Source organism: Corvus kubaryi, unplaced genomic scaffold (genome assembly GCF_017639235.1).
Source record: "Corvus kubaryi isolate FWS band 111438036 unplaced genomic scaffold, C.kubaryi_AGA036_p1.0 37354, whole genome shotgun sequence".
In the NCBI taxonomy this organism is placed as follows: Eukaryota; Metazoa; Chordata; class Aves; order Passeriformes; family Corvidae; genus Corvus; species Corvus kubaryi.
Window position 1 is genome coordinate 14,065,660 of NW_024581116.1, and position 27,610 is coordinate 14,093,269.

At 41.2% G+C, this 27,610-nt stretch overlaps 1 long non-coding RNA gene across 1 annotated transcript in view; it reads left to right on the forward strand.

Annotated features, from left to right (window-relative positions):
* The first annotated feature begins 365 nt into the window (after positions 1-365).
* The window catches only part of LOC121666998, a 180,226-nt gene continuing 152,981 nt past the window's right edge, over positions 366-27,610 (forward strand). Inside the window, exons 1-4 of the long non-coding RNA XR_006016872.1 lie at positions 366-509; positions 15,477-15,564; positions 17,649-17,800; positions 18,508-18,646. This is a non-coding gene — a long non-coding RNA (uncharacterized LOC121666998). The remainder of the gene's footprint in view (positions 510-15,476; positions 15,565-17,648; positions 17,801-18,507; positions 18,647-27,610) is intronic.

A 27,610-nucleotide genomic window follows, 5' to 3' on the forward strand; every position in this document is an offset into this window, starting at 1 on the left:
TAATGACACACACAGGGTCACACCATGAGTTTGAGGGATAAGCGGCTGAATTAGAAGACCTGACTTCCAGTACAATGCTCTACATTAGATGACAATGCACAACAGAAAGAATGAATGGAAATAAAATAAGACAGATGGTGAATGAAAGGAAACATGCATAAGTGTTTGAAATAAATATATGCACTGGGCAAGAACGAAACTGGTAATTGAAACCTTTGCTCACTTTAAAATACAATTAAGTGTATTTGCTTGCAGTGCATTTGGAATAACAGGCTACTGAAAGGGATGATGTGGCCTATGAGAGAAAACGAAAGCATTTACTGAGGGTGTTGCTAAAAGCTATATTTTTGCCTCCATTTTCAGGAAAGAATAAGGGAACAGATGGCAGAAATTTCCCAAGGGAGAAAAGAGAATTACTAGAGAAGATCAGGATCAGACCTGCACAGGTGATCATGAAATCAAAATGCCTGAAAACTCAATTTCTCAAGGTCGATATAATCCATGCCTAGGTAACCAGCTTCTCTGAATTCTGAGGCAATTGGGACAACGTGAGAAAACTGGGAGGTGCTGGAGGACTGGCAAGAGTGTGCAATGTCAGTGATGACCTAGGGAGAATCCAAGTACATCAGAGTCTTGTCAGCTGGGTGGTTTCTATTTAATTTGTGTTTCTGCATCACATTCATTGCTGGAGTATCTGAGCACCTTCAGTAAAAACAGCCATAGTGTCTCTCTCAGCCTCTCCTCCCAGGAGAGCCAAAGTTTCTTGGAGGGGCTTGTTTTAGTAGAATCTTTTTGTTGTTGTTAGTGTATGTATTGTAGTATATTTGTTGCAACAGGATGAATTGAGAGAGGTGTCTTGTGTCTGAACTGGAAAATAGTAGGTTATTGAGGAGACTGCATTCCTCAGTAGCAGTTGCTCCTGGACTAGGCCTGGTTAGACTGGGATTGCTGGAGATTTAACAAAATAAGGACAGGAGTTCCTCTGCCCTTGCATAGCTGTTGACATTGTGTCCAGCTGGTCTGTGCCTGCTTTCTCTCCACTTTGGTGATAAAGAGTGTTTTCAAACAGGACCATCAGACTCCAGCTGCATAGAGGAATGCAGTTTTGTTCCAGTCCCACTCTAACAACCAGATTTTGTGAGATGTCTTGTTCCTAATGTCAGGGGAGCTAAATGCCTAAACATCTTTAAAATCTGTGTTGACTTTATTCCAGTTTTGTCCAGTGTACCCCTGTGCTTTTGCATGATTTAGGTAAATACTGTAGTATGAAAAGAGGAAATATCCACATGGAGGAGGCTGGAAAACCTAAGGAGCAGTACAGTGAGAGAGCTTAAGTAGCATGATTTGATTATGCATAGTCAGCATGATTGCCTGAGAAATACTGTATCTACCAAAGAGAATTTGTTTTGTTTTGACTTCTCTGAGGAAATGGAAAGAATTTTGGTGGATTGATATTGGGATTAAAATTAAATTTACAAATCCTATGGAATAAGTGGATATTATAAGTGTAACACAGGATGACCAAGTTTATCCAGTGCTGAGTAGCAGGTTTCTAGTTTTAGGGAACCTCTTCCAGACCAACATCCAGAGCGTTATGTTCAGAACAGATCCTTTTCCTCTCATTTTAGTGCATGTCTTAGAGACTTGCCAAGGAAGGCATGAACTCAAGGAGTCACTCAGAAAGTGCTTATTTTCACATCTTGTAGGTAATGACTCTTCCTATTATATCAAATCGTTTTGTCGGGTCACTATTGAACCAATGCCATGCTTGACAATCATCCTGCTGGTTGGACTGCTCTGGAAGAGTTAATGGCCAAAGTAAGGACAATTTTGGGACAACTAAGAAAAAGACAGATGATATTTTGAGCTGGAACTAACAAGTTGCTAGCATTGACCAATGAAGTGTGTTAGAGTCACATAGACACTCCTAGATTTCATACAGCCTCACTTCTGTCTCTTAGAATTAGTGAATTTCTTGAACAAAGAACATTTTTTCTGGCATTAAGCAACCACTTGGAATTTATGTTGTCCCTTACTCTTATGTTCTTACTAAGCCTAACTTGTAAATATTTGGGATATAATAAGCAAGTTACTCTCATTTAAAAGGTACAAGTACTGATGCAAAAAGTCATTTGCCCTGCAAGTATGCCTGCTCTTGCCTGCAATAAATACCTCATTGAAGGAAAGAATAGATGGAGAAGAGGTCACGCATGGCTGATGTTGATAAGTTTGTGCCTGGTACAGTAAAGATATTGTTCAGTACTTATCTTTCTTGTGAAAATATTACTGTTGTAACAGTACCAACATATCTATGTGTGTTAGTTGTCTCTCATTCAAGCACCAGCTCGGCAGGTTTGTTCTACCCCATCACATGTTGTAAGTCATCCACCTGTATTCCGCACAGGTGTCAGCCCTCCCTGCATCACACTGCTGATGCTTCTGGCCTGACCTGTGTGCATTTTGCTAATGTTCCTCACCAGACAGTGCTTCTGGATGAAGCTTTGCCCAAAGGCACTCCTACACTCATGGCTAGGTGGGGGAATTGGGCCCAGCTGTGAGCAATGTGATAGGGAAGGCTCACAAGCCTAGAGTGGCCCTTGCAAGTTTTGCCTTGCACTTGAGAAGCTCCTTCCTGCCACCACATTGCTCACCACGCTTGGTGGTTTAGTGCCACCATTTGCACAGGCCTCCTCCTTCCCAGCAGCACTGGGGTGGTAAATTTGTGCTCACACAGCGTCTCAGTCCAGATCAGAGGTGTAGCTTGCTTGTAGGATGCAGGTGGTGGGAGTGGGAGTGTGCAGCTGCTTGCAGTCGCGCTGGGTGACAGCTAACCAAGGCGGCTTCCTCCTCCCACGCACCGGGCCCAGCGCAGGGCTTTTTTCCTGTTCTCGCCTGCTGTCAAGATGTGCAGCGGGCTCTCGGTCGGAGCGGGTGGGATGAGGTCACGTCCTCTGTACCATGTCAGAATGGCAGTGATGAGCATCTCCCACCTCAGCACATGAGGAGTCAGCTTCCAGAGAGGTTGGTGGCACTGGCAGTTCCTGGTGTGCTGTCATTCTCTGAGGAGGAAGTTCCCATTGTTCAGACTTATTTCTTACACCAAATACTGATCAAAGTTATATGCTAGTCTATACCAGCAGCAAATTTGTCCCTGGGGTTTTTATCCTTCAGTTGTTTAAACCATACTCCTGTGAATGATCAGTGAAGTGAGCCATGAAGAAGAAAATTAATTCTATCTCAGTTCAATGTTCAGTATTTGGTATGCTTTAAATCAGCTGTTTATAAAATGGTCAACCTCTTTCCCATCCCATGGCAGGACTTTAGTTTTTTCTTGATTAGATATGGTGTCTGGCTTAATGTGGGCTGAGGCTGGGTGAGTAGACCTGGTTATTGTATTTGCTTGTGTGGTAATTGAGATTGATACACACTGAAATTTGAGCTGGAGCCAAATTAAATTTAATTCTATTGCAGTCCAAGGTGCTTCTTTGTATGCTGGCCAGAACAGTAGTTCATCACTGGGACTCCTCAGAGTACTTGTAATAAAAGTAATAAAGCTACAGTTGGTAATAGTTTAGTGAGGGTGTGTTGTTTGAATTGGGGTTTACAAGAAAAGATCCTTACCACAACACCACATCTCTTGTCTACTCTTTCAAAGATGTCTTAAAGACATTTTTCTTTTTTCTTTCTCTTAAGTCTATGTTCTCTTTATACCTGTATCACTGTGTATGATGAGCATCAAGTATGCAACTCTTTCCAAGCTGAAAACTTCTACTATGGGTAGAATACCAGAAGGGATAATAAATAGAAACAGATTTTTTTTTTTTTTTGGGAAACAATTTGCATGTTATGCTTCTGGATCCTAAAGAAAAGGAAATGTACTTCATGTTAAAATTGGCTTCATGGCTCCAGTTTTCTCAGCTCTGCACCAACTGCCTCTAATCAAACTGTCCAATTACAGGAAATAATTGTTTTCTTGGTTTCTGTTAAGTGCAGAAATTAATTCACTAAAGGACTTTTTACCAAATGTTGCTTTAACAAAACTATCCTCACAATTTGTTTGAAAATAATGTGCTGATATTTATGTCCAGTTTGTATGTTAGAATTCAAACATATGGTCACCAGGATCCACAGAAGGTCATTGACAAAATTGTAATATTTATCTTAGCTGATTGCAGGGTTTGGAAATCTCTATTGTATTGGGAGAAACTCAGTGGACATTAATAGTTTCACAATTGTTGTGGTAAGCTGAGAATCAGGCCCTGACCTATAATTATCAGTTACATGAAGAGCACTGATAATACAAAAGGGAAATTGGTCTCCCTAGATGTGCTGCCTTAAATGTGAGACAATGACTTCAGGCTGTTTCTGAGCTGCAAATCTCCCAGGTGGAGCCTTGCTGAAGTAGAATAAAATAGAATAAAAACCAGAGTAAGAGGATCCAGCTTTGGTTAATAATGCTTTCCTTGCAAAACTGGATCTCAAACCAAACCATAACCTTAACACACTCAATTAGCCCTACAGAATTACATGAGATCACATGGAGAAAGTGAATACGCAACATCCACTCTCATTTTAGCAATGATGTTTGCATGTCTTCACCTAACAACTGCTTTTTATCTGCAAAGAAACAGATTGATAAGGAAAATATTAACAATATACTCTTTATACAATTATATACATATAATTTTTAACAATATACAGTTTAGGAGCTTAGTAATTATACTGTAAGTATTTGATCTCCTCACAAACTTTGTATGAAACTAAATAGACTAAATAAGAGTGTAATGATCCTAGTTAGGAGGCCTGTATAAAAAGACATATAATACACTGTAAAATTTCCTTGAGAAGCATAAGGCAGTTATTGGAAACTATTGAATAGAGGAAACATGAGGAGCTACTATTCACTGTCTCATAACAAGAGAAGGTGGGGGTTATTCTATGACATTGACAGTCAATAAACGCAAAACAGATAAATGAGTGACTCATAGGCATTAACCAGTAAGCCTTCAGCATGTGGAATTAATTTCCATAGGAAATCTATATTAAACTGCAGCACAATTGGCAGCATTGCTACAGCCATGTTGAGAGGGGTGATGTACTAAAAACTGCTTTTTGTTTCCAAAATGTGTTTAATATGTGTCTGTGTACTCACATATGACTTGCAGCTATGCTCACTGGATCAATAGACTGCTATTTCCTCTGTTAGTTGAATCAATGAGGAGGTATTTGGTATACACCAGAAAAAGCTTTGGAAATTTGATACAATGCCCTACCTAAGAATTTCTTTTTGTCCTTATAGCTGTACTTGTCTATGCTTTTTATTTTCCTCTCCCACATTTTCCAATTTTTTGCCTTTTTAATCAAGATCGAGAAGAGAACAATGCTGGAGATTTTCATGTTGGCTGGCTTGTACTGTTTAGCAACTTTTGTTTGTTGCTGTTTGCTGAAGGAAGGGTTGAGGAATATATCGCTTTATTCCTGTTATTTCCAAGTTTGCTTTAGGTGCACTTGACTGGTTGATCTTGCTGCATTTATGTGGACAGTGGAGTGGTATATAAGATAAGAACAAAAATTTGGTAACTGAAGAAAAAATCTCCATTGCTTTTAAAGGAGAATAAAAGAGAAGAGCAACCTAACACAAAGCAAATGTTGCTTGCAGAGCAGTAAAACCTAGACAAAATCTGAAATGCTCTATAAAAAGGGAGACAGCATGTTTATCAGTTGTTATTCCTATGACATGGGTCATTGTTTTGTTTTATTGTGTAACCTGTAATTTATTACAGTGCCCATCAACACAGTAACATTAATTCTTCATATGATAGATGCATATATATTTTATATGTTAGCCAAACAAGGATGAACAAATACAGCCTTACCTCTCTGGAGCACAGAGAAGCCAAGCTAGTACCCTGACTGACAAGTGCTCAGGTCTAGTGGAAAGTAGGTATGGAGAGATGCAATTCCCAGCACTCTTAACATTGTAGTTTGTGCCTTTATCTGTTTCTGAAAGGTTTTGTCCTAAATCTTGGGCAATGCAGAGAAGAGGATTTGAAGAACACAGGAGGTTCAGGGAATTGGAAAGTGTTGCCTAAAGCTCTTTATATGCCTGAAAATGAATATAGGTATGTATGTTCTGTATGTTCCAGGTATGTAGGACTGTATGGAGTTTTTACAGCCATAAGAAGCTGGAGTGGTGGATATGAAGGTACTGGGGAAAGAGTAAGTTTAGTGGATTGCAATGCAAGGATGAGGGGTATGGGCATAGAAGATATCCTCACATAGGCAGCGGAAATTCTGGGAATTACCAGAAAAAAAGTATACCATGATAATTCCATCATTATAAAACTTTGTCCCTTGTTATAAATTGACTGTTTTTCCTGCTGAAACAGGGAAACGTTCTCCTCCAATTTTCACGTTTCCTTTTATATATTCCACTTGAATTGTCATCCACTGTTGGTGTCTTGCTTGAAACATGGTCATCCTGCCAGGTGTGTGCGTGCACAAGTCTGCATGCACTGAGGGACACTGCCAGCCCAGCCCTGCCCCAGTGACCTGATGATCTCTGTGTGTCTGAGTGCATAGTCAAGATGAGGAAACAAAAAAGAAATGTTATGCTTGAAGAAAGAAGGAAGGATAAAAGCAGAATTTCAAAGCACTGGAGATTCTGCAGGTCCCATAGTGACACTGCCCACCTGGAAACACGTGCTACAAGTCCTGCATTCCGCTGGCCGTTCAGCCCTTCCCTGTGTCAACGTGGGCAGTGGCAATGTGCGAGCTGAGACAGAGAATAGTGAAAGCCTCAGACTGCTGTCAGGACTCCCTGAAGGGGAAGGATCTCTGCACACCAGAAAAAGCTTTTCTCCAGGATTTCTGCTATTTCCAGTTGTTTCAGATCCTGGTGCATAAACCTTCCAGTGTGCTGCACTGGAAGGATCTGAAGTACACAGGTCTACCTAGGCAAAAGGAATATATGTATTATGATGGTTTCACACCAGCTCACTCTGGGATTGTCCCTGGGCAATAAATTTTTTGTTTGGAAAACACAGGCACACATGAATCACCCAAATACCATCTTTGCTTCCTGCCCTTCACACCCTATCTTACTGCATATTTCCCACATTTGTCACTAATCATGTTCATATTTTGGTGTGGGTCTTGTAACTCATTTAGCCCTATAGAAATAAAAGCTTTTAATTTAAATATGCATATCTAACTTTCCACATAGGAAGAAAATGTTAACAAAAAGACTTTTAATGTATATGTCACATTACTTAGCTCTATAAGAATGTCCATCATTTTGCAAGAACTGGCCCAGAGTCCAGCCAACAGGTGCCCCCAGATGGCTTCAGAAGAAGATGCAAGAAACATGACCTTTGAGGTAGTGCAGAGCACAGGGTGGGTTATCACCATGTTACCAAAGTTTGGCTGTGTGGTTTTAATGGGGTAATGGCCATGCTGTCACTGCCAATTACACCACCTTGGGAGAGGCTGTCAAAGAAACCAGAGAGTCTAATTTGGAACTAAAAGCAAGAACAATTGGCCAGCCATCCCTGTAGCAATTCCTTTGTTGGGCAGAATGATATTTGGGTTTGTGTTTCACTGTATTCGTTAAAAATGTAATGAACAAATTTAGGTTTTTTATTATGGACACTGTGCAAGTAGTTTCTAGAAAGAGACAGAGCCTGCAAGATTACGATAGTGCTCACGTGGATTTTGAGTGGGCAGCTGAAACATTTTAAGTAACCAAAAATAATAGTAGGGGACATATGATAGCTTTTTGTTATGTTTTCTATTTAGTAGGACAGTCTTTAGATAGTTATTCATTACTTTCACAACTCACAAATACATTTTATGACTATCTAACAGCTTGTCTGCATATTGGAACACAACCTTACAAACAGCAGCACACAAGCATTTGTAAAATTAATTTAATTAGTATTCTATCAGCTCTGGAGCTTAGCTACTGTGCATAGGTGTTGCACAGGCAGTATAGTTTAATGGCTCCTGAAGCATTTTAACTCAGGACTCCATAACATACTTTTTCAGTTTCCATGCTTGTGGAAAGAGGGTCACAAAATCTTTCAGGCTGCCCAGCTGTTAAATGGTATGCTTATATTTAGGTAGCTTGGCTAAAATTGGTAGGATGCATTGAAGTATTTGGATGAAAGCTGCTTTACAGTGTAAGCATAAAGCATTATTATTAGAAACATTATTACATTATCAGCAGTGTGACTTACAATGAAAACTCAGGAACTTCTGGATTTAGGAGAGAATTTTTTGTTTTTTTAACATAAGTATTCAAGAAACATAAAACAGAGAAATAAAAACATAGATGTAAAACAAATAACAGTGATGTTAACTTTATTAAAAAGCTTCATTGTGGTATCAGGCAGGAAGTGAAACTGCTTTCAAACTGCAAATATTTCTCAATCATTTCATGCACCAGCAATCTTTGTAATAGGTTTTCTGTTGTTTTTTGCAAAATGTTCAGATGAGCAGATAAAAGTTGAGACACAAGGGGAAAGGCAGTCATTTTTCTTGCATTTCACTAGCCATGTATTTAATTCTGTGATTCAAAGTGACCTTAGAGTCTGTCTCAAAGAGCAGATGTGCATGCTGAAGGTTTGAGCCTTAACTATTTTTATAGGGCCATTCCTTTTTATAAACCAGCAGAGCTGTATGCTGGCAGCCCGCTAACCGGCTTTGGGTGTTGACTCATGCTTGGTGAGACTTCAGTCAGAGGCAGCTGAAGTAGAAACGGCTCCAGCTCCTTTCCCTCCCCACCCTGTGTCTTGCCATGGGCCAGCGGGGTGTGATGTGGGCCTGCACCCTGGCCAGGGAGCTGAGAGCCTGCTGTCCTCCTGTGAGTTCCTGCTGACTTCAGGCTGTAAGCCCTGCTGACTCAAGAGGGGATACTTGTTCTGCTAAAGCCTCCCTGGTATGGAACTTCCAAAAGAGGGACAGAGGCGACAGCTGGCAATGGTGAATGCTTCATCCATCCCAGTTAAATCTGCCAGGGAATGTGCATCATCAGTTTTAGGTTTTGCGCTACTTGGAACTACTTTTCTTCCTCTCAGTATCATGTTATGTTGATCCCAGAGGGTCAAGTACAAAAGTATTGAGAACTTAGAGACACTAAATGCCCTTACTGGGTGAATTAATGGGCCTTGAGAGCACTTGGCAATGGGACTGCTCAAAAAAACTTCAATTAAACTCTTCCTTGACAGAAAAGCAGTTTTTTCATTAAAAACAGAAAGCTAGAAAACTGAAACTTCAGCTAGCATATTCATTTCTGCACCTGGGTCAGATGCAGAAGGTTAGATGCAGACTAAGTGCTAATTAGGTATCTCTTGACTCAGTAATTCTTGCTAAAAGTGCTGTGTGTAGGGCATCTAGAAGAGCAGCAGGTGTTGTGGTAGATTTTACTTGTCTAATCTTGTAGTTTCTAGACACCACGACCCCAGTCTTTGCAGCTTTTCAACAAGCAATGGTTTATTCTTGTACAAAAGTAGAAATAAAAAGGTAGGAAAAGCACATGGAATAAAAAATTTCCAAGGTAATCCCATTTCACAGTGTTCAAAAGTGATCTAATTTGAACACTTATTGTGTTACATTTCAGTCAAATGTTTGTCTAAATTTTGAAAAATTTAAATCTTGGTAAATTGAGAGAAGATTAAGTGTTTTAGAAAATCTTTGCAGACCCGTTCTGAGGAAGAAAACACCTTAATTTTGTAAGAAATTACATGTTAACAATGGCTACCAGGTCTAGGTAATGGCCTGGGGTTTAGGAGACCTGGATTCAGTTCTTTCTTCATCGTATGGTTTTCAACATAGTTTTCCAGTGCCTCACTTCCGAATCTGTAAAACAGGGGTGCTGTATTTACCTTGCAGAGGTGTTGCAGAGATCAGTACTTTGAAGAGTGTGATGTTACTGTGTTATAGGACAGTGAAAAGTTTGAAGCCTATACTTTTGCTGTTCCCTGGATTCCTATTCTTAACATTTTTCTTTGCCAAACAGGGAAATCACAAAGCTCTCCAAAATCATAGCAATCTGCTGTTCCTGCTCCATTTGCTTGTTCCAAAGCCTGTAAAGTTTTATTAGAATCTTTGCAGTGACTTCATATACTTTGTGTTGGACTTTCATGACCTCGGGACCCATATGGACCACTGCATTTATTGTTGTGTGCTGAACGTCCTCACATTTCAGAGGCTGATCTCAAGACTGCTGAGAATTTGTCAAAGTCCTTCATTAGATACCATATGCTTGTTTGATACTGACAGATTTCACAAGTGTGACATTAACAGGAAGAAAAGCATTAGTACCTAAAACAGATTGCTCCATTTGCTCAGCTTGCTCCTCCAAACTTTTAGATAGGTAATGATAGTAAAGCCTAATGATACCGTGCTGGAGGGCAAACAGGCCCCTCAGTATCACAGGTGATATAATTCATAAGGACACGCAACTAAAACAGATAAAAGGATGGGATAGAGCCTCTCCAAGCCTTGCAGGAAATTGGTGGCTGCAGGGTGGGCTCTGGATGTTCCAGGAGCCTTGATTCATTATTGTTAGTGCACTGTTTGCATAGCATTTGTGAATGCTGTAGAAAGGTTTATAAACAAGTGTCAGATAACGGAAGTACTTGATGAGCTCTCTAGTCAAACAAACTGCAGTTAGATGGGCACTGATGATGATGAGAAGCTGAATGATTTCTAACATAATTTCAAGGAGATGCAAGGGAATGGTGTGGTTTGCACCTGAATGAGGTCATCTGCTCCAAGTGGTTCAGTTTTAAATCTCTATTTGGTGGAGCACGCAGGGAGTTTTAAGATCATAAAATCATTCTGATTAGAAGGGACCTTAGAAAGCCTCATGTGAAACCTTTTACTCAAAATGGGGTCAGCTAAAAGATCAGACCAGGTTGCTCCAGGCTTTGTCCAGTCAGGTATTGAAAACCCCCAGGAATGAAGGTTGCATAACCTCTTTGGACATCCTGTTCCCCTGCTTGATTTCAAAGGCTTTTATTGTGAAAAAATATTTTCCTCAGATCCAGTCTGAACCCCACTTGCAATTTGTGCTTGCTGCTCTCCCACTATGTACTGCGGTGAAGAACCTGCCTCCATCTCCTTGTTGGTTATCCTCAAAAGCACTGGGGGCTGCTGTTTTTCTAAAGCCATCTCTTCTTCAAGCTGGACAAGCCCACCTACCTGAGGCCCTGCACTTTGGGCAAGTGCTCCAGTGCTTGTGGACTTCTGCTCTGGTTTATTGATAAGCTGCAGTCATACAGATTTACAGGAAGACACCTAATTCCTTCAAAATCAAAAACTTCCATTGGAAATTTCTGTTTTCCATGTAGAAAACTGTTTCCAGTTCAGATGTGGCCCCAGCAGTCAGCCGATGGGCTGCGGAGCTCCTGGCCTCACCGGCTCTGCAGTGCTGCAGCCACACTTGGGGCAGATTGACAGCTGGCATTACCAAAGGTCTCACTCTGTTCCAGGACTGCTGAAACATTACTCTGGAGTTTCCAAAGTGAGGTACTGTGTAATTTTAGGGAGGAGAATTTCCAAAAACACAACATTTTCTTCTCTGAATTGACTTCTCTGTCAGTTCCCCTTTTTCCTTCCCCCTCCAAGTAATTTTCTTCAGAACTGACTTTATGTAAGGCACAGGCTGAAACTACAGATGGGTTTTTTGTTTTTTAATTATCCAGAGGATTGTGTGAAATGGGCAGGCGACCCTGTCATTAGTAAGGTGTTTGTTTAACAGAACAAAACTATTTCCCTCTTTACTGTAGACTTCAGATTCTGAACAATTATTAACTTGTTGCCTTCCCTCTTCCTTCCTTCCTTCCTTTTCTCTTTATAGTTGGACTTGAGGTTTCGCGTTTCTCTCTTATCTGCTGCTTTCAACATGTTAAAAGTAAATTTTTGTGGGATTGCAGAGGCAGAAAGCAGAGGGGATGTTCTAGAAGGGAGACTGAAGTAACTATAATATAATTAATTATTGTTTTTTATTAATAATTGCACCATTATGGATATAATCCTAATTTTGCATATGCAGGCAAACTCAGAGTGTCCTAGATAAGCTTGAGAAGGGCTTGTGTTCCTAGTCCTGGTGCACCTTTTCAATTACTTCCTTTTCTCCTCTCAACCTCCCTGCTCTATCGCCTGGCCAACATCCATGCGGACTTGGAGGTGACTGCCTAAGGTGGGCAACAGCATCAAAAAAGCTCTAGATTTCTGCCTGGCATGGCGTTGTATTAAGAAAATGAGGCAAAAGGGCCAGTAAATTTCATTCATCCACAGAAGGTGCCTCACAGCATGAGGCTGAGCTGGTGGACTTCTGAGCCACAGGAGGCTGTAAATGTGAATGCCATGCTGGATTGAAAAGGGCCTAGAAAACGTTATGAACAGTTGTAACATTTGAAGTAATAATACAGGCTTAATTAAATCTCATATATGAGCACATTGGCTAGTCTCTGTAGGGATCAGGAAGGATTTTCCCTTATCCATACACAGCATTTCGTAATTGATCAGGTGCATTATGGGGTTATTGTCTTTCTCTAAATCCGAGGCAGTGATTAAATGTTTCTGCTAGGAGTGGGATGCTGAACATGAGCAGTGGGCCTGGTGTGGCATGGCAGATTTGGTCTTCCTTTAGATTGTTCGTTGTTTTCCCCTGTGATTTGTATTTTGATTCTTGTAATATTTGACATTTTTCTAGCTTCTGAATGAAGGTAATGGCAATGAGAATCTTGGCTTTCACTATGATACTAATTTTTTAGCCTATCAGTACAATAAGGTTGGAAGCACGACCCAAACCTCTGAAGTAGAAGAAATCCCAGGCCATCTTTTACTGCATTGTATAATGCATTGGTTGCTGATAATGTCTTTGCATGTTCCAACTCAGAGCAACTATGTAATACATAAATTTGTCCTATAATGAAAACAATCAGGTGGGAAAATGCTTCTGACCTTTGAAGTGCTCTGGGAGATGGATAAGAAGGTATTTTTTATGCCTGTGTGTTTGTTATCGCTGCAGTAGTTGTGACTACAAAACTATTTCTATACAGACATATTTGTGTAGATGGGAGCCTGGAAAATTTCAGTCTTTTGAGAGGGGTTGAGAGGATCTAAGCCCAAAGCTAGATGTTTACGTGTGCCTCCTGACTCCTGCCTGATATGTGACCTAGCTTCCTGGAGACTGAAGTAGCTGCACAGGTCGCCCACACTCTTGAAGTCCTGATGTGATCATGCAAAGGGCAGAGGCATCCGAAGTGGTGGCGCAGGGCAGATGTGAGACATCGGACCTCGGCCAGGATGTGCCTGTTATCCTGGTGGGAAGTGCCAGGGGTAGCAGCTGAGGGCTTATCTACCAATGAGTACAAAATGCTGATAGCAGGCATGCCACGTGTTTCTGACTGCTGTGTGCAGATGCACAACCTTGTAGAGTTTTGTAATGGGAGAGCATCCACCAGTTGTATCCATCTGCTGGCTGCTCATGGTACCATGGAGTAGGAAAGGTCGATTTACTGGGGCAGGAGAGTGTGGAAGAGGGTCAGAGAAAACTTGATCAGTCTGTTCTATCTTGCCTGATTGAAGGAGGCCCATTAAAAACAATCCAATTCCTATGCTATATTTCTACAGAGAGGCCAAGATTAATTAAAAGACATCTCTCTAAAATCCTTTATAAAGGATTTATAAATCATTAAGATTGTTATTAATTGTCACTGATCATCGTTTACAGTGAAGTAGGAGTGAAATTATATATGGTACTGACAATTTCTTAAACAAGGAGAGGCCATCCCTACCCTGAATTTCTTACAGTTATTGCCCAGCATATGTATTGAGGGATGCAAGGAGTATGAAATTGATGCCCAGTGAGTTTAGTGTGGAAGCTTCTGATAATGTTTTAATAATACTCATGCAAGAATTTAGCTTTCTTCCCAATAAATGATGCTTGTGAAAAGTTTAATATTTATTTGGTGTGTTGTGATACTGGCACATGAGCAGAATAATAAGGAGTTATGTATGCTTGAAAGGGTTTTCACCTGCATGTTGACTTTTAATTCTTTTTTAAAATGCTGAACAATAAGGTTTATTCTAATTAAAAGAAGAAGATGGGTTATTCCTCCAGAGTGATTTTGGTTTAAAATTTAATTTGTCTTGTGTTAATTTCCTCTTAACTGTTTGCAAGAAATTGACATGGTGAAACATGGTTCTGTGCAGAAATGAAAAGTAAAGTATGTTTGCAGTATATGAAAAAATTCTTTGCAAAATTTGCAGAAGCTTCTCTGGTGAGCATATGCATCTGTGTATTGGTCGAATTATATGCTTTTAAGTGAAAGTAAGTGAAGAAAAATTACTAATGACACCCAGAGCAAATGCAAAATGGTTTCAGTTTCTTGAACAGGGGCACCAAGATGTGAATCATCATATTTTCACTGTCAGAAAACCTGAGTGGTTTTTCCTCAGGGTAACAAAGGTACATGTCAACTGTCTGAATAAGAAATCTCAGCAAAGGCAACACACATTAGTTTTACTATGAAGTAAACTCCCTCAGGTCAACCCCAGGCAGGGTACAACACTCATCTTGGCAAGTCACCTCATGGTAAAACTTGTAGTGCCTCACTGTCACTTATTTTACCTCGAGGTAGCTGACATGCATGTTGGCTACCCTGAGGTAAAAATGCTGCCTCTTTATCAGCAAGCACCAGCCCTTGGCGTACGTGCAGGCCAACACCGTGCTCCTTGGCTGTCCCCAGGTGTGACAGTCAGCCTGTACCTGCCTATCCCATCTCTTTCTACCTCTCCAGTGCTCTTCACAACTCAGAGGACGTCCAGCATCTCTTGTGAATTAATTTCAATCCACTTAACGAAATCAGTCTCATAAAAAGTTCTCAGGCTGTCAGAGGGACCCTGTTAACTAGTTTCAGAAAACTGTAATATTGAAAATCACCATGTGGTGTGTATTCTACAGCCCTGAATGCACTGAGACCTCCCTGCACCATGTTTTTCCCCTGTGGGCTCTCTCTCGGCTCCTCTCCCATCTACTGCTACTTGGAACATTCCTGCTGGCTGGAGGTTTGTCTTCTTGTGCTTGGCGTATCCCCACTTCCATCTCTACCAGAAAATAGGAGCCTCTTTATCTCTCTCTCTCATCTCTCTCATTTACTGAAGGTCCCTTATGTGTTCCTGTGCTAGGAGCTGGGAATATAATTTTCCTTCCCACCAGTCTTATCTCCCAGGCAGAGCAAAAAGAAGTAAATTATTCAGCTGACCACATTTTAGCTGTAATGGTGAGAAGCAGATGGTTAATAGCCATTGTTATTTTTCTTTTCAGTATATAAACCATTGCAGGGGGAAATAAAGGTATTGGTTTTACTGGGGAGAGGCAAGGGATTGCATGCATCCTGCACTTTTCTCTTTGGGTGAGCGGGTTGTCATCAAAATCATATGGTCTGTGCTTTGATTTGTAGAACTTTTCCTGAACATTGGGCTTGCCTGGAGATGACATTGAAAAGTTCCCATATTACAGGCAGACAGCTGAATGCCCTCGAGCTGAAAGTAAGACCTTGCTTGACTTAGAAAATGAATGTCATTTTTCTGGTGTTGTTATTGAAGGTAGTATTATACTCCTGTGTATCTGAACATGACAGCAGTTACAGCATGGGTAAGTGCTTATAATCAGCTGTGATAGTGTTTATTTTAGAAGTTGAGTGAATCATTAGAAACATGCTTGCTGAATGATTTTATTGGGGAAAATGATTGCCTTGCAGCTATGTAAACTCACAGACAACCAGAAAATTATGTGGTACCAAGTTATCACAACACCTTAGATACATTCTCTGTTGTAGGTATCCCCTCAGATTAGCAGGTTGTATTTGAGAGTGCTGTTTGTCAACTACTCTTTTTAATTTCTGTCCTAATTTTCCTTCCTCTGGTGAGAAATTCTGTTTTCCCATCTCCTCTTCCCTACAACTTAAAATATCTAGTATTCCAGTATACCTCTGTCAACACTCTACATTCCTGCAACTGAGTTATTCTTCAGCATTGATTATTGTTCTCCTATCAGGAAGCTGTAGCAGCAAAGGGCCACAGTATTCATGTCTGTTTGACTCCCTAGATTTGATTCTAAGCTCTGTGAAACCCACCCAAGGTCAAACTCTCGATTTATTTGAGAATTCAGACTTCTTATCCCAGGTCCTGTGAGTGATCTCTTCATGTGGGTGGCCTGTGTGCTAAAAGGTTGGGCCTTGCATTTTTCTATCCAAGTCACATGTGGGCCTCTGGAATCTCAGAAATTTTCCACTTGACAGAAGAAGGGGACTTCAGAAGCACTGCTATAAGTACTTAGAAAGATAGGCTAAGAAAATGTTTCAGTGTACTGATACCATACTCTCCTCACTTTTGAAAAATGGTGGCATATTTCTTTGAATCTGCAGTTTGGCGTATTTGTGGGTATAGGCTGGTTTTGACCAGGATTTTCTTGTCTGTCTGCAGAAATGGCACAAGGGCTTAGAAAGCTGCAAGATCCAACTTAAACTTGCATCAGTTACACCAGTATGTTCTGTCTTCATTGAATTTTGAATTGGCCCTGATGTCATGATGAGAGCTTCCTGAGTTCCAGGATGCTGTGAAAAAACACTGTTCTTTAGGAATCAGTATGTTAAAGCTTCAGCAGATGTGCCGAAGGAATATCTTTGGGGTTCCTGGGCTTAAGATGCAAGTCACTGGTTTTGATTAAGTACAGGCTTATTATTAGAGAATGGTCTCAGCAGAGGCAAATTACCATTTACAGGTGAGAGAAGTGACCCATTTCCTTTGCCTTTAAGGAGAACATTGTCATTTTTTCCCAAGTAGATATGAGTTTACAGTTCTTTCACACAAATGACTTACTGTGAAGTCTTCTGTAAGCAATATGGTGGGTCATTAATGGCCGCAGAGGAGGCAGTAAGTGGTGACAAGTATCTGCAGGTGAAAGCTGAGTAGATAAATATAAGGTACTTTGGAACCTGTTCCCTTATCTAACCTTTTAAGGTTGCCATTAACAGTTTCCTGCTTATCCTTCAGTTGAAATCTCTGCTCACCTTGAAGAAGCCGATTGTTCAGTGGGAAGACTCATTAGGAACTCTATCTTGCTCCATCTCAGCAATTGGGCGTACAGCTCTGAGGTTTTATTCCCACTTCAGGATGGGAAGGCTGCTTTAAGTAACAAAATGTTGCTGAAGTCTATTGTCTTTGGCTGTCAGGAGTTGCTTGCTTTAAAGAGAAAGACTGTGTAGTTCTAATTATTTTTTTTTTCTTTTGGTGTGTATATCCTTTTTTGGGCCCATTTTGAGACTAAAACCAAGAGGTATCTCAGGGGGGTTATGGTTAGCTCATGCTATGCAGAATTACACACAGTAGGAAATCTGGGGATTTCTCGCTCTTGCTTCAGTGACTCTAGCAGCTTGCCCAGCAATCCTAAGTGACATGTAGTAAGGGTCATGGGTTTGGAGCAAAGCCAGCACTAGTATTAGCAAGCAGAATTCCTTATGACTCCACCTTTTTTTTTTGTGTGTTATTGGCCCAACACAAGCAGCAAAAGTAACGTGTCTGAACCTGTTTCCTTGTCTGTTCTGGTAGTTACCCATTTTCTTCTTCCCCAGTTCAGGGAAAGTGGGGAAAAAAGGTTTGCCTTTGCCCAGCAGCACTGCAGGTGTCTGTCCCTCTGAAAGAGTCCCAGCGGTGTGGGCGTGCTGGAAAGAAAAATCCCCAGTGACTTCACCCAGCTTGGCTTGTGGTGGTTACTCACAATGAGGTAATTTTTTTCTAATTTTTTTTCTGCACGTTTAATGCTTCATCTGAGATTTTGCATATAAGTGAAACTGCAGGTCTGGGACTGATTCAGGGAGTTTTCTCTGCAGAGTAATTTTGGTGAGTAAACACAGATAAGAGGAAGCTGGGTTAATCCAATAACTCCTCCTTCAAGGGCAGGTGCAGCATGTGGCTCAAGGTACAGAACAGAGGAAATGCCTTGTTGACACAGGTGATCAGAGCGAAGTGGCCAAAATTGATATAATGATATGAGTTTGCAATGCAAAGCCCTGCTTTCTCAAGGCTGCTATTTGCAGCCCTTCGTAGCACATAGAGGTCTTTCACCTCTGTTTGGTCAGGCATCCTGTTGTGAGTGACTTCCCAGCTCCTCTTCATGATCTCTTGGTAGCTGCATTGCTACAGTGTAGCTTGGACTGTGCTGTGTTAACCTGAGAGGATTATTAAAATAAACTCTGAGTCATATATGAGCCGTATGTGGGATAAGATGGTTATCAAGGTTTATTTTTTCTTATAATTAGGTCTCTTAAATATTGCCTCATTAGATATCTTCAGTGACTGTTGGAAAAGTCCTCAGGGGACTAGTGGTTGTTTGTTTTCAAGGCAAGTTCACATGATAAATACAGAAGCTTGCAACTCTGTTTAGGTTTTTTTATTAATGACAATTAACCAGGCCTTTTTCTTTAATCCTAGGTTCTTGTCCTGATTTCTCTCCAGCCTTTTTCCACTGCTATTACAGCTCTGGTATCCTATAGCAAGTAAGAACATAACATTACAACTGTTCACACGTGGGAGATGGAGGAACTGCATTAAGAGCCAATCAGATAGGAAGGTAAGAGGCTGCTTAGGTTTGTAGGGAGCCACTTCCAAGTTTGGCAAGCCGGGCTGGCGTGCCTTGGCCTAGGCTGAACTCAGCAGTGCTGGGTTTGTAATGGCTCTAAGCAGTTCTTTTCTACCCTGTCCTTAAATGTTTATCACCCAGGGGTTCAGGCATGGCCCGCTTTGTTTCTGTGGTATTCCTCTCCTTTCTCCATGCTTAAGGGGCTGCCTGGGAAATAGCAGCATATGCTTTCCCCTGCTCTGCAGTAGCCTGAGCTTTCATGTTGCCTGTCCCTTGCCCTCTGCTCACATGGCTGTCAGCTGGCTCACCTCCATCTCTCAGCTCCTCTATCTGATAAGACCAGTGCTGTCCAGATACATTTTGGGAAGTGTCGGAAAATATCCAAGGAGACGTAGTTGCTTTTTCAGTCATCTTTTCTTCTAATCTCAGTCGGGAAATCTTGGTCTTCAAATTCTGCTTCTCCAGCAGTCACCACCATTTTTGCCTCCTCCTGCCTCTCCTCTCACTTCCCCTTCAAAAACAGGAATAACTGGCCTGGTGCTCCCACTTAGAGCTCTTGGTCCAATGGGCATGTGGGACACCACACATAGAAGTAGAACTGCTCTGAGAGAAAAAAAAGGATGTTGCTGGCCCTTTGAGGCAGACCTCTGCCTTTCTCCTTTCCGCTGCTGAATTATCTCTAACTGCCACAGGTTTTAGGTGAGGTGGTTAGATAGAACTAACTGCATAATATGATCTCTCTAATGATAGCTTTTACAGTCAAATGTTGCAAGGTTTTTTCCATTTCTTTCTTCATTATTTTTTTCTTTGTATTCTCCAATTCTTTTTTGTCTGCTAATACTGGGATATCTGAGATATATTTTTAGAAAAACTGGTGAATCTGGAATGCTCACAAATTTTCGTAATAATGCCTTTTATTTTCTGTAATGCTTCAAAGGTGCATACATTATTGGATACTTATCAATATTCTCCTCAATTCAAGAATTTCAGCCAAATAGTCAGGGACAAGGAGGAAATAACATGTGGTAGAAATGATCAGTCTTGTATTGGGAGCAATGAGTTGTGAGCAAAGACTATGAGGCTGGGACTTGTTTCTCTGCACTTTTTGATGGATTGATCTGTGATTAATCTGCAAACAGGAAAAAAAAAAGGGGTAATTAACAACAAACATAAAATTTGGAATGCATAATCTGATGAGTCAGAGACATAGATTAACTGTATTTTACATTTAGGGACTATTTGGAAAGGTTAAAGCTAGGAGGAATTCTGGAATAGACTGCATCAGCAAACTGGTACTTCATTTACTCTGGCAAGGTTTTCAGCAGTAGGGAAGGCTATTCCAGGAGGTGTTAGTCTGGGCATGGTCAGCACTGGCTCAGAGTTTGTGTAAAATGCAGATTCAGGAGATTACTGGGGATAGAAGCAGACTTTAGGAGTTGTAAGGCGCCTCAGAACATCAGCCTGGTAGACTATTGGATCTGCTGAGACATTCTGTTCCCCCCTCTGGAAAAGAGGAATTGGCCCATGCTGTGGAATGACTAACAAATTGTCCCTGAGGACTGGCCAGTTAGGTAGGAAAATGTTATTTACCTTAAAAAACCACATTTTTACGCATATTCAGGATGCTAATAATAATCTGCCAGTGGAGCTCTGCCCTTTGCTCATAACTGTGGTCGTCTCTTCTCCACAGTGTGACTGAATGCTAGCATTTGTCATTTCACCCAAACTACTCATACACTAAAACTAACAATCTGGCCATCACATCTCTCCTGGGAGGCTTGCATGTGAATCATGGAAGAGGTGTTGGGCCTGTGCCACAAGTCATGGGAATTGTGGAAGGAAATTATTATATGCTAGATTTGTTTTATAGTAAGCCATATACTGTCCTAGAATTAGGCCCCTTCTTTATATTTTCAGGAGCCAAGTCAAGGAATCCTAACTCAGATGAAATTCCTCTTGTAGTTGGAAAGTTTGTCCCAAACACAATTTAAGTTTTCACTTTTCTTCTTGTTTACAGTCTTTTTCTTTCTTACATATTTTCTCTTTGGATTCAGGCTTATTTTTTCACCTGAAAAATCTGCCTTGATTCCTAGAGTGTCTGGTCAGTACTTTTCTTTTTTTACTTATTTCTCTTCTCTTTTATATAGTTAAAAATATTTGGCAGAACATCCTCACTTGAATTCTGGTCCATACATTTTTTTTTCTCCTGCATAATCTCACAGGTGAGGCGAGGGTTATGAATGTTCTTTCTGGAGATGGCAGATACCTGGGTTAGACCCTGTTTAAGCCTGGGGTTTAGTATATACTGCCCCAGGAGCTGAGGGCATTCAGTACAACACACACATAAGCCAGCCAAAGGGCCAGTGAACTCAGCTGCAGCAGAACATCCATTTGCTATCTGGTTGTCCACTCTGAGTAACTCAGTGGTGGAAAAAGTACACTGATAAACTTGGTGCACAGAAGGTAGTAATTTCATAGCATGTCTTAAAAAGCAATCAGACACTTCCATGCCTAAAATATCTAACCTCCCCAAAAAACCCCAAACCCCAACCATAACCCCCAAACACTACAGAAAGGAATGTAAAACTTCCAAAGAGATACTGGGTTCTTTCTGCCAGAATTGTGTTGTCTACAATATCTCAGGTCAGGTCTTCTGCAGGAAACTAAAATAGCGCGTGGGAAGAACTCTTAAACCAGCCTCATAGAATTCACATGACGTTTCATTATTTTGTAGAACTTGTTTTTAAATATGAAAAATAATTAAAAGGAGAATACAATTAAACTGAAATTAACTAAGGCTAGATAGATTTACCATAGGTAGCGATGATATCTGGAGCTTTACAAAAACCAACCTGTAATGCACATCTAAATGGTATTTTGAGATGTGTACTGAGCTTAAAAGAACTAATATTCCATTTGAAAAGAATAAAAGATACTATTTTGGAACTTATTCTTTTCTGAGGCACAGCTGAAGGGTGAAACCAAGCTTTTCCATACAGCTGTATGAGACAGAATTCATACTCCACCAAATGAGACCTTTATGCTTCCACCTGCGTATTATGGCTCTAATAAACACGTTATCAGCTCATGAAAATGATGGCAAACAGGTGACTGGAGGATTTGATAAGTCAGCAGCAAAGATTAACAGATTTTTCTCAGGGAAAAGGTACGAGAGATTCCTTTATTTAAAACAATTGCAGCATGTGAATTGACTGCGCTTAAATCATTACTGGCAATTAGTGTGTGTCAGAAAGGTTGCAGCTGGCTCCAATTACAGGTAGAACTTTAAGAAGCTGAACTTAATTGTATGTGTGATAGTGAGAGGCTGAGCAAATGCATACCTACATAAATGTGATCCCAGTGCATGAAGGAGGGCAAGATCCTATGAGCTGGGACCTGATTATTGTAGCTAGGCCTAGTTCCTGTCTCCTGGGAAATAGATATTGTAGGGGGAAATTGATGGGAACACAGAAGCTCACCTTGCTGAGCTTCTTTGGGTGGTGGGGAGAGCTTAAGTACTATGTAATACAGGCAATACTTCTTTGTCTTTCTGTGGTAGGTTTGCCCAATTTAAGTCTTGCCAGTCATATCCAGCCTAGGCTGTATAATCGATCCATCCAGCTCAAGGCCAGCAACCTGGTGCTTCAAAGGCCCTGCAGCTGTAGCTGGGGAGTGATTTGCAGACTGCCTGGGTATTTTGATGGGGCACTCCTTCGTGTGCAATTGTCATATGTGAAAATCTCTTTCCTTGTATGATGGCAGTGTGTTGGACTCTGTGGTGTAAAGGCTCTTGGATTTACAGCTGTGTGCTTGGGGTGTTTCTGCTGTAGTCATTATCAGGATCTCTCTTAGTTGCGTTCCTGGCTATGGCCATGTGCCTTCACCCTGGTCATGAACCAAGGTGACTTTTTTGTCATTCCACTTCTCTGTCTGGTTGTGTGAGTGTGTTTCTTGTCAGGTGGCAAAATAGTGGTGTTTTGAATAGAAGACTAGTATGTGTCTGATCATATGTTAGGAATTGGGATTATAGTACGTTGACTGCTTTTCATACCTCCATCGAAGCAATATGACCCACTTTGCCAGAGAAATTTATCTTTAGGCTCTTGAAGTTCCAGTTACACCAGTGATTGGTATCTCCTGATGAGCAATATTGCTTTGCCCAGCTCCTGTGCCCTGTTACAGGAGCTTTCAAGGACAGAAGGTAAGTACTAATATTCCCATTTAGGGATTCAGTACTGCATATAAACGTGATGTGTGTCCTTGTGTCAAGATGATGCCCTCAGGTGGAGCCCAGGCTTACTGCTGGCTTTTGGAGGGGCTTGTGTGCATTTAGTGGAAGAAGGGAGAGCATAGAAAGCATTCTATCTTTTTGTCTCTTTCATTCTATCTCTTGTACGTGTGCTGGAGGAGAGAGGCTTAACCTTTGTCATCTGTGTACCACTGAGTCTTAGCTTCTGTTTTCCAATAAAAAGGTGTATCCAGATTACTATGTTTTTGAAAGATTTGGTTGAACAATTTCACAAGGTTGTTACTACTTCATTGGAACTGATTAATGAACTGCAGTGTGACTGTATTCATGTCTCCCTGTTCATTAGCCAGCAAACTGTGTCTGTGCGGGCAGCAGCCGTTCTGCAGTTTGCCTGCACTTGGGCTGATGCATGGGCACAGGCACCTTATTGGTTCCTTGTATTGCTCATAAACCCATGTTTGATCAGTGGAACAGCTACCACGAAACTCATTAGAGCTGCTATTTTGGGAAAGCAGGGTGATGTTTCACATAACATGCGCTAATGTGCAAAGGCTGCCATGCTTGTAAAACTAAACTGGAACTTTGTTGGAGAAGCATTAAGCATTCCAGCGGTGCACACAGACCAAGTTTCAAGTAATTCCTCCAAAGTCTTCCCTATGACCGCTTTCCTACTTACATCCAAGTTCCACAAATGTTGCTATAATGGTGATAATATGTTTTAAATCCCTAGCTCTTCCTCCAGGATTTTGAGATGAAAATACTAGTCAAGTAGAAACTGGGAGCTGGGGAAAGAGAGTCTGGGATTCCCAAACTCTCCCTATGTTTATGTACTTTTTTTTGTATCAGCATCAACAAAGGTGCTTGCTGTGTAGTCAGCTGAGGTACTTCTGTGGAGGTAAGGTTAGTTTGGTGTGTGAGGCCTTTGCAAACAGAAACACTGCTGTCTCTGTCCATGTGATTTGTTCAAAAGCAGCACACCCATTTTTGATACAAGTATATCCTGCCTTTACAAGAAATGATTTGTCATAGGTCTGGTAGTTAATGATCTGTTCTGTCACATTTATTACAGTTCACAGGGTGCCCACAGTGCTGTGGGGCCTGTGGATGCAGCTTCTAAGCACCACTGTATTGCAAATTTGTAGTTTTCACAATGGAAGGGCCCATCCAGCATCACTTCAGCTAAGCTGTGTGTTTTTTGTTGCTGTTCCTGAGCACAGAACTGCCAACACAGGAGGTGACCTTCTGAAAGAAACTTTGAATATGTTAAAGCAACACATGGTACGTCCCGTTCCTGGCTTTGTCTCATGTCTCAAGACAAAGGCCTGTTGTGTGAGTGAGAGGGATGTCATCATGTTCAGGGCTGTGCAGCTTGGTGGGAGATTTGGAGGTGAGGGTCTTAGCCATTATTGATGCTAAACCTAATATTTTATTCTGTTTAATTGTGAACAGAGAGATGAACTTCAACATGACCAGGCCCAGAGCAGAGCTGTAGAATATGGGAAAAGTAAGGAATAATGCTTGTTGGGACTGTATCCCTTCTCAGAGACTCTTTGGAGACCACCAGAGGCTAAGGGCAGGGCTGTCTGAGATATTGCAGGGCCATGTGGCTGTTCTGTTGTCACTTCCCTGTGAGTGCCCTGCTGGCATTGTCTAAGGCCTGTGAGCTGCCTTAAACCTCTTTGGTAGATTGAGTGTTGCCAGCTCCATGTAGTCCCTGAAGCTCTTGACACACACCAGAGACAGCTCCTTTTATTTTTTAAAATGAAAGCAGAGATGATCATCTAGTAAAGTAATTGCTGGGAGGATTTTGCCTACTAAGAAACAAAGTATTTCTGTTCTTAATGCAAATTTAAACAAATGAAATACTGCTCTTAGTGGCAACTCCAATGGACTATGCAAGAAAGTTCGTGTCATGAGAGAACCAGGATGCTAATGGGCTGTCCTGGGTCTTGCTGGCCACGTCTTCTCTTTGAGGACTCCAAGAACTGCACAGATGTCTTTTAATTATACTTCCACAGCTGAATACTCTGCTTACTTTGTGGGAAAAACCTCTGTGTTAGGCAGTTCATTGTGAAGAATGGACGTTGCAAAGAGATTCCTCTCCCTTAGTGCATTTATTTCATGTAAGAAGGTTCATGGGGAGTAAAGTTTTGGAGAAGTAAATCCAATCTCACAGATGGGACCTATTCTTTCATGTGCAGGCCTCTTGTGATTTGTTCTCTCACTGCGCATGTATTAGAATTTAGGAGCTGAACAAGGCACTTAGAGATACAACATTAGAGTACTTAATAAGGAAAGTATGTGTCTTTTTTTAGTGTTGAATTGTTCTTCAATGTTTTCTTTTGTCTTTAGTCATTATAGTCATATCACTTACCAGCATTGCCTGTATAGATATCTTAGGGACTTTTGGTGAGACCTGGGGCTTGGGAGGAGGGATTTTGTGGTGCTTTAGCTGCTCTGACTGTGTCCTGGGGCATAGCATTTTGGCTTTCAGGACTCCTGTACAGTATGCCATGAGACAGCTGTAGGAGCAACTGCAAAGAGAGGTGTAGCGACATATGAGAACTACAAATATGTAAAATTACCTGTAAGTTCTTTTAAATCACTCTCTGCCTATTACTATTATTTTCAATTATAATCCAGTTATGGGTCTGGGCAGCGTAAACCAACAAGAGAGCTCTGCTTCCCTTCGACAACCCTCATTTTGTGAAGTTACTCTCAGTTTCAGAGACTCTAACTTCCTTACATGCCTCTTCTGCCTCTCTCTCACCCACTCCCAACTGAGATGTCTAAAATGACTATTTCTGACAGTTTGCATTACATTCATGGCTATATCCTGTGTGTGGAAAAACAAAGCTTTAAAACATGATTTCATTGAACTGCAGTCCTCTGAGAAATGAGAGCTCTGGTGACAAGGCCTGAGGACGCCGGTGCTCTGGGAACAACACTGGCTGTTGCAGAACTTGGGAAGAAAATAAGAAGTCAGCAATACTTGAGGTCACCTTATTATTTATTTTGCCCCCTCTGAAGATAGCAGCAATTGAGTTGATTCTTACTTGAAAAGAACTCTCCTTGTATTTCTGGCTTACTTTTAATAACCTGCCTTGTCTCCCCCCGTGCCTCAAGCTGTGGTAGCATGCAGTTCACTGATGGCCCAGGCAGTATTTCGAAAGCCATGGGACATGTCTTTCTTCCTTAAAAATCTGTCTAGTGAAAAAGCACTTTCTTATTTTCACAGGTTTGTTATTCCCGTGTGGAGGCAGTCCCTATTTTGTTTCCTCCACTGCCATTCTCATCCCCCATATTTCCTTCACAATGTCTTCTCTGTGTTTGGCCATCAATAGCTGGGCTTCACTCTCCTCAGGGCTCCGACTGGTGGGGATTTGCCTTAACAGCCAGTCCTTTGGTAGCAGGGCTTTTTCTAAGACCTCTCACTCCCTTGGGACAAGCTGTCAGCCCACACAACTTGTCATGAACAAGGGAATATTTGAAGGTTTTTCTTAACTCGCTTTCACATTTTTTCACATATTAGTATTTTTTTAGACCCTGTTGTGTTGTTTTAATTGAATCTTGCCACCAAACAAATGAACATTGTGCTGCCACTTCTCAGTTCCTTTATACAGACGTGGCTAAGAGAGTTTGGAGACCGTGCTACCTGCAGAAATGTTGAAGTCAATGCTGTGTATAATCGTGATGAATTACTTTCAAGCTACTCCATACATAAATCTGGTCACACCAGAACAAGAACTGTGGAAAGTATATAACATTAATATATACTCATTACATTTGTCCTTTCACAGGCTCCAAGGCTGTCAGGCTGGCCATGGGGTGGGGAGCTTGAAGTAATGAGGAGTTAGATTTAGGCGTTTTACTAGAAAGCATTGCAGTTCTCCATTGAAAGGGTGATGCCCTTTAAGAAACTGTGCTTCTGTGATACAATGCCTGCTAAGGAGTAATGAGTTCTATGTTTGTTTTTGTTTTTTATTGGTGGCAAAGAAGCTTGTCCCATTTTGCAAGTTTATTGAAAAAGGCAGGAGTTAAAAAAACCCCCAACACCTTGAAAACTCAGTTTTAAATTTATAGTGCAGCTTTCTGCTCTCTTTGAAACCAAAGACAAATTTCCTACTGATTTTATCAGGAGCAACATAAAGGCCTGAAAAGAAAAGTAATGCTCTTTCTCCCTCATATGAAAACATGTCATTGGGTTCCTCCCTGGATAGTTTTGGCTGTGTCATTACAAACATACACCAAGGACTGAATTTGGCCTCGCAATGAATAATATTTTGTTTATTCAGTTTGCAAACCTCTACTCAGAATGAAGGCCCCACTGGCCCCAAAATGGGGAGGAGGAATACAGAGAAGGCAGCCATGCAAGGTAGGGTTACTCCTTCAGTGAATAGGGGCTGTCCAGAGCAGGAAGTCAGTACCCAGAGAGAGAATTTTGAGCAGTGATGCCTCATGTTTGCCCTTACATCTGTCATATTGCTCATCCTCAGAGCTGCTGATCTTCTCTCTATTGCAGGGGAGCTAGTGTGGATTCAGTCATCTGCTTTAAGTCCCAGAATGGAAACTTTTGCTGAGGAGCTTTGCTGGTTTGGGTGGATGTCATGTCACATCAGGTGTTTTTCAGAGAAGAGTAGCACTTTAACAGCCAGCTCAAAAGGAGGGAATTTCCTTTCCAGACAGAATGAGAAGGCAGGTCTTTT